The sequence below is a fragment of the Beta vulgaris genome, chromosome 5 (assembly GCF_026745355.1).
Source record: "Beta vulgaris subsp. vulgaris cultivar EL10 chromosome 5, EL10.2, whole genome shotgun sequence".
Taxonomy (NCBI): Eukaryota; Viridiplantae; Streptophyta; class Magnoliopsida; order Caryophyllales; family Amaranthaceae; genus Beta; species Beta vulgaris.
Window position 1 is genome coordinate 63,621,644 of NC_079206.1, and position 8,905 is coordinate 63,630,548.

Below are 8,905 nucleotides of genomic sequence, written 5' to 3' on the forward strand. Positions count from 1 at the left end.
TCCTTCTGTTTTTTTATCATTCTCACTTTCCTGTGCACATCTCCCAATGCACTTCTTTGAACTTATATATCTTTCATTATATATTAGTAAAAAATATAACGTGTGAATATTAATAATGTACTAATTGAGACGAATCAAACAAGACCCCACATAACTATAATTTTTTCTTATAAATTGGAAAAAATTGAGAAGATTCTCTCCAAGTATGAATAGTGCCAAGATTCCAAGTGAGAAAGATAAAAAAAACAAAGGGAGTAATAATTATTAAAATTTGTCCTTTAAAAAAATAATTATTATTAATTATCTCTTACAATAATTAATTTAACAAAAAAAATTTACTATTTATATATTTGCCTATACATAACTTTCACCACTAATATATCTAATAGTCTTGTTTTGATTTCATAAAGCACTAGTAAAAAATCAAAAGTTGATTAACATTTATTGCTAACAAGTTAAAATTGGCACATATGAAAATTTCGCACTCATTTTCATTTACTTGAAGGTAGTAGAATGCATTAACTCCTTATTTAAAGACTAATTGCAAAATATTGTAATTATAATAATAATTATTATTATCCTTAATTATTTGACTATGATTATAATATTATTTAATGATAATATAATCAACTAATAGTAATATGAATAATCAAATAATAAACAATAATACAAGTATAATACTATACATTGCGGTACTTTAATAAAAAATTCTAATAATAACATAATCAGCTAATAGTAGTATGAATAATAAGACAAAAGACAATAATACAAATATTTAATAAGATAATAGACACTAATACAAGTATAATACTATATAATTGTGGTACTTTAATTAAAATTCTAATAATAACATAATCAGCTAATATTGATATGAAATTATGAATAATAAAATAATGGACAATAATACAAATGTTTGTTGAACATTGACTATTTGGACCTTATTGGACCTGATTAGACCTGATTGGAACTTATTGGACCTTATTAGACCTGATTGGAACTTATTGCACCTAATTGGACTTTATTAGACCTGATTGAAACTTATTGCCCTGATTGGACCTTCTTGCAACTTATCTGAACTTATTGGACCTGAAACTTAATTTTTTAAATTGAGGAGAATGCACCCTTAAATGAACTTATTTTTTTATGATAGAACGACGCAAAGGCTATACATACATTCGGTGTATGTGGGCGGGCCACAGATATACTAGTTGTATGTGTTACTACTAAAATGTATATTGTTACTAAATATATTACAAACTTACAATATTTCGACGGATAATTTTGTTATTAGTGATTTGTTCTTTATCTTTATTTAAAAAATATGTTTTATGAAATTTTCTTTATTTAGATTTGTATGAATTATCCTTTATTTAAAACTAAAAAAAAAAGAATTGTAATTTTTTCTTCAAAGTATTCATATATTAGCTTCATCTTATTCATCTTTACCATTTTTCTATTATTGATTTCTACTCAATTTTCATGTCGTTTTCAATTATTTAATTTGTTTGTAGAAAAATAATGTTATATATCATCCCTGCCCTGTAATAAAATTCAATTCAAAATATAGTATTTCAATCGTCTATGTAATATGTAAATTCAAGTATCGTTGAATAACAAAATAGGTTCAAACTTCAAACGATTGTAAGTTTGTAATTTTTTTTAGTAACAATATTCATGTTAGTAGTAACATATATCCCGTGTATATGTGGCCCACATACACCCACGGCATGTTTGGTTAGTGGTAATAAATTGTGGTAATGGTAATGTTTTTAAGTGTAAATTTGTGAAGACATACTAATGCTAATATTCATGGTAATGAAACTTGAGTCAAAACATAGTTTTCCTTCATAAATTTCCATTACCATCCAATACCACCTTCCTAAGTGGTAATGGATGGTAATGAAATTTTAGGAAGGAAATAGGTGTTTTCAATGTTTGGTTTATGCACCCAGGCGCACCATGCTCACCGTGCACCCTAAAGAACATATTATTCCTTTAAAAAGAACATTAACTTATTTAAGCAATTTTTTATGGTAAAAAGAAGATGTAGTTCATAATTAAATAGCATGTAGATTGTAGAATCTCCATTCGTAAAAGAATATGGCTCATATTGAAAAAAATATATAATGAAAGAATGCATGGTTTTAAAAGAATATACCAATTTCGAACATTAAATTATTTCTTGTTAAACAAATTCATGTTCTTTTTCAAATTGAGTTATGTTCTTTTTCATATCGAGTTATGTTCTTTTTAATATTAAGTTATATATATATATATATAGTTATATATATATATATAGTTATATATATATATATAGTTATATATATATATATATATATATATATATAATATTATAATATTATATATATATATATATATATATATATATATATATATATATATATATATATGAAAAAATATATCTTTGAAAATAGAACAACATACCTTTTAAATTAGAAAATACCTTTTGAATTAAAAAGAACACACCTTTTGAATTATATAAAATGGTAGGCGGTTTGCTGCTACACAAACTAAGTTCATAATTATTTTATAAAAAAAACTAAGATAATAATGCATTAAATAATAATTAGATATTTTTTTTTGCACTTTACGTGCTATGTGGCTTAATGTGGGATATGAAGATAATTTTTTTTTAAGCTGTCACATACCACATCTCCACAAATGCCGTGAGAAGATATTTTTGGTTTTTTTAATGTAGAATTTTACAGAAATCTCTCCAACAAATTTATTTAACTTAATGCCCATGCGTTTTGTTTCATTAGTTCTGCGTTTTGAGCAGGGAGCATGATGCTCTTGGTGGTCTCGAGACCACCTACAAAATTACGAGGTGTTTTGGGATAAACTAGCATTACCATGGATATTGACATGGGAATGCTTTTACAAATTTGCACTAAAAACCATTACCATTACCACCATTTAACCCATGTTTGGTTGAAGTAAAGGAAAGGAAATGGAAAGGAATCCATTAAAGTAGGGGAATGGATTCAACTTAACCCATTTCATTCCCTTGTTTGGTTCAAGGTGATTATGTAATATAACAAGGGTAATAGTAGAAGGCTAAAAAATCAGCCATGATAAAACATAATATTACTCCACAGCTATTCTTCTGCATTATGCTAGACATAGAGATAGAGCCCTTGGACCAAATCCGATTATGAAAACTTAGAATCTGTCATGATTAATTGTAGAACATAAAAATTAGATTCTCAAATTTAACATAATAATTCGACATGAAAATTAACATAATATTCAGAATAAAAATGTAAAACAAAATTTAACAAATAATTAAAAAAAAATCGACATGAAAATTAACATAATATTCAGAATAAAAATGTAAAACAAAATTTAACAAATAATTAAAAAAAAATCGACATGAAAATTAACATAATATTCAGAATAAAAATGTAAAACAAAATTTAACAAATAATTCAAAAAAACTAGCTCAAATTTCATCAAAATGAACGATTCTAATGTTTCAACATCAATTAAAATTGAAGATTGTAGATATAAACTTACCCAATTGACACAGAGATAGTGAGAGAGAGCGAAAGTTTGGAGTTGCGAGTGTGGAGAGGAGAGAGAGAGAAGAGCGAAAGTTTGGAGTTGCGAGTGTGGAGAGGAGAGAGAGAAGGTCGGCTTTGAATTTTTTAGATTAGGGTTATGTTTCCTGTTTTGTTACTCCAAATAAATGACTGGTAACAAATGAGGGGAATGAGTTAACAAAAGAAACGGATTGGGTTTCCATTCCGGCCCAACCAAACAATGTGAAACGGATTCATTTAACCCAATCCGTTTCTGGGCCTATTTTTTCACCAACCAAACATGGGCTTAGTACCAATAACCAAACGAGCCGCCAGTGTATGTGTATCTAACTATCTATCTCTCGATAGAACTGACCCTATTAGTAATGATGCTACTTCTGTCTCGTTGAAGAGTAGAGTACCGAGTACGCTGAAAATGCGAATACCGATGAACATTAGTAAATCCAACTCAGGAACAAAGATAATAATGATACAGGATATAGTCTGAAAATACTCTCCATTGCCCATTGGCCAAGTTTATCTTAGTTGGTGAATTACCACCATTGGCCAAGTTTGCCGTTCTCTTTCTCCAATACCCATCAACCCATGAGTCTTGAATTCTCTGCATTTTCAACCTCAAAGTGAAAAAAAGATCCGTTATTGTTTAGCTTGTTAGTAACATTTACAGTGGTTGAGTTAAGTGAGATCAAATCAAATGCAGAGTAGTCGTAGGAAAATTAGCTGGTCAAAACTTCCTTTAGAACTGCTCCGATCAATAGCCAAATTCCTTGACAACAACTCTAATGACTTCACCAATTTCCGAGCAGTTTGCAAATCTTGGCGACATTCAACCTCCATTTCTATTCTATTACCCTTTTGCGACTATTCTACACCCTCTTACAACCTCTTTTCCTCCTTTGTCATCCTCCTTCGCTCCGTCGATACGAGCTCTAGCTCCACTCCTTGGATGGTTAGTCTTGTCGAGATCACTAAAGGGAACATCCAACTATGCCACCCTTTTTTTCGTACTAACCTCCCTAATCTTCCTAGTAATCTCGATGTATCTCAAGTTCACTCATCTCTTCTCACGGTGTCCTATCATATTGGGGTTCTCGATGATCATAACTGTTTATCAGCTCTTTCGAGTGTCGACAAAGTGTTAGTGTTTTCGACACGGCCTCTCCCGTGTATAAATGATTGTTTGTTGCTGGTTTTGCATAATGGTAGGTTAGGAGGGTACCCTTGTTTTAAGGTTCTTGATGATGAGCTACATTGGGTGGATGTATCTTATCATGGAGTTGATGATTTTGATGATATTGTCAACTTTAGAGGAGTGATTTATGCTGTTGATTGGGAAGGAAAGCTATATGAAATGGCAACTGATAAAGTTGCTGTGCAGAAAACTCTTGTTTCTGCACCAATTTCCAGTGCTGGTGCATATAAAGGATGGAGGAAACGATTGGTGGGATCTTCGTCAGATCAAAAACTGTACTTAATTGTGAGAGATCAAAAGGATATGCTGAAAATTTACAAGTTATTGAAGCATGGAAAGATATGGATTTGGGCTAATGTTCAGAGTTTCGACGACAATGATCAAGTCCTGTTTTTGTCAAGAGTTTATGGTTTCTTTACAGCTGCTAGAGAGTTTCCTGGTCGAAAACTTCACAACTGTATTGTCTTCTCAGACGATGCTTTCCCTATCTATTCTTTTCGCGGTTGGGTGTACCATACAGATGCCAAAGCTGAAGAAGATATTCAGATTTTCCGGTTAGGAACACATGATGATTGTAGCAATTTCCGGCCCATTTTGTCCAATCCAAACTTTCCTATCATGCTATGGACACCTGCAGCATGGATGTCGGAAGGTTGTACATCTCGATTTCAATCACATTCGGATCGAAGGTAAATACAATGCGTGGTAGTATATATCATTCAACTTACTGATAAGTAAAATCTTCAATTCATGCTATAAAATGTCACTACTTATTTGAGTAAATGTAATACTAGAGATTTTGAGCCAATGAGCTAGAAGTGCTGTCAATTTTGAAGTTACTTCTGATTTTTTTAAGGGATTCTGAGGACGTTGAGATGCAACTAGATCGAGAACCACCTGCAGTCATGTCTCCTCGTAAATCTGCAGGTATTTCTAAGATCATATTATTTCTAAACTTTGCTTACTCAAAATGTAGAACATTTTTTTTTTGAATAGAAATGTAGAACATTTTTGGTACTAAGAATTTGGGAGTAATCTTTTATTGTTTAGCTTTGAATACAGAGACCCTTGTAGATCCTATAGTTCAGACTAAATCGGTTAACCCTCATGAAGTTGTTCAGGTAATATCTTAATTTTTTTGTAAATTGACATGAAAACATCATGGAATGCATGCACACATATGACAATGATGTTCAAATCCAATTGTTTGTAGCCTATTGTAAACAAAGTTACTACTTTGAAGTTTCAAGGAGTGAAAAATCATGAAGTTGTTCAGGTAATATCTTGAATTTATTTTGCAAAATTGGCATGAAAACATACATATGACAATGATGTTTAAATCCAATTGTTTGTAGCCTGTTGTGAAAGAAGTTACAACCTTGAAGCTTCAAGGTGCGAACATTCATGAAGTTATTCAGGTAACATGTTGAATTTAGTTTGTAAATTGGCATGAAAACATTACAAAATCTATGCATTATTCATATGACAACAATGAAGTTTAAATCCAATTGTTTGTAGCCTGGTTTGAACGAAGTTACAGCCTTGAAGTTTCGGGGTGCGAACATTCATGAAGTTATTCAGGTAACATCTTGAATTTAGTTTGTAGATTGGCATGACAACATAATGGAATGTATGCATACATATGACAAGAATGAAGTTTGAATCCAATTGTTTGTAGCCTGGTTTGAACAAAGTTACAACCTTGAAGATTCAAGGCGCGAATATCCAGTCAGAGCATCTTCCTATCTTGGAGAAGGTTTGGATGAAACATGGAGATATTGTTAACGCAAGTAACATACGTAGTTGTGACATTAAATCCGTGGCATTGGCTTCTTTGGCTAAAATGATACTTATTCTTCAAACAAATTCCGGAAACACCTTGACTGATGACCAAGCTCATTACATGGCTTCAACACTGTCCGACCTACAATCCATGCGAATGAAAGTAGACTGGCTGGTTCCTTCTGTGGAGAAGGCTTTGGCACTGCACAAAAGGAAGCCATTAGAAGCAGCTTTGGCGGAGCTTGAGAAGGCGAAAGCTAAGGTTGAAGAGATCAACCGTAAGTTTCTTAAAGAGATGGCTGAGATGAAACAAGGATTTAATCAAGATAAGACGCAACTTGATTCCGAAAGCATGTCAGGAAGTGTATCCATAAATCCAGATACATGTCTTGGAGAAGGATTGTTTTGAGTACTTTGCTAAACTACAGTTATAAAGATGAGGTTTGTGCTATTTTAATTAGTATTGCTATTGGAAGGTTAAGAAAACTAAAAATGTTTTACAAGTTGCAACCTTTGCCCTGTATTTAAGAGTTGCAAACTTGTTGAAATTTCGTGAAAAAATCAATGTGCGTTTTGTTACATCGAGAAATACTTGTTGCTTTATTGTTTGAGTTCGTCTGGTCGGAAATATAATGACTAAGTTAATTTCTTTCGGTGACTAGTTTAATTCATTTAGTGAAAAGATCTACTTTTATATTAAAATTAGACGGTCTATTTTAATAATTTTTGTAATTGTTTTATTAGGTTTTCAAATTAATCGTTTGTGTTTGTTGATTGTTAATATTTGTTTCATAATCTTCAATAATTTATAGATTAGTTCTTTATTCCATAACAACAATCGGCATTGTAATAATGTAGTACCTATATAGGAGAAACCCCCCAAAGTAAATATAGTCAGGTACATTATTTTCATATGAATTTTGCTAAATTTAACTTATGTTAACTTATTAGTTATTACACTTGATTATTTGGACCTAATCAATTATAAAACTATCTTATGTTTACATCTCATTCAATCTAATTAGTAGTGCGACTAAAGTTATTACATCAAGCAGCATGAAACTTCATTTTGTTTAGGTAAAACGGTGAGCAATATTATTAAGAAAAATCAATTTCTGCCAAGACTGAAACTTCTTAGAATAAAATATAACGTACTTTTACTTGAGTTGATAAACTACTTTCGTTCTTTCCACCTTTTAGAAGGAATTCCAAAGTATCAATATGGCTTCTGATTAAAATAAGTGAAATATTTCTCTCAAAAAGCTCTTACATAAAAAAAGAAATGTTTCACTTATTTTAGAGCGGAGGAAGAATTAGATTTGTACAAATGTCTTATGGTGATGAAACAGAAAATCTAAACACACTTCTTGTAAGAGAAAAATCAAACCAAACCTAAGTCGCTGGACCCTGGCTCATTGATGGGTGGTGACTATTCAAATACTGGAAAGAAATCCCTCGAAAGGGCACAGGCAAATGAGTGCGAAAACGTAGATTGAAAAAACACTATAATTATATCTTTATAGGCACTCATAATATTAGTGCTTGTTTGGTTAGATGTAGGGAATGCAAATTCCTTGACAATTTATAGTCCCAAGCAATTATATTTTTCTTGAAATCGCTACATGTCGTTTGATGATTTATGAAAATGAAAATTCATATGGAAATTTTCACTTACCTAGGTACTTCTAAGTAAGTAATTTCCTCCATTTGGAGGAGAGTGAAACTTCTTAGGAATCTTGAGGAAAGTGGAACTTCCTAGGAATTTCCTCCTATTTTTTAGGTGTTCAAAACAACTTAAATGATAAGTTAAAATTTTTACCTTTTCAAAATCAGGTGAATGAAATTTTGAAAAATGTTTTTAAAATTTTGATAACAACTAGTTTTGCCAAAATATTTTGTCAACTTAAGCAACTAATTTTTGCCAAACAGTTAAGCTATGAGAATTTTTATCATACACCTTAGGCAATTTTTTGCTCATGTTCATTAAAACTCCAAATGAACATATCACATACTATCTCTGTTTTTTTTAGTTGACCCGTTTCTCTTGGTCACACATGCCAATGCACTATTTAAAACCTATCTCTAATTATTAATAAGCAAAAATTACAAAAAGTTGATATTATGAAAATATACAATGAGACGATTCTAACAAGATCCCACATGACTATATTTTTTCTTACGTACAAATCACAAAAGATAGTCAAAATTGCACATGTGAATAGTGTCAAAAGTCAAAACGGGTCATCTGAAAAAAGAGGAAGTAATAGGTAAGCTCCAATGAGTAAATGGGCAAAAAAATACACTTGGATGTATCATGCACAATTGCACATGGTATACCCGGGTATATGATGAATGCGCTCTTTAAGCT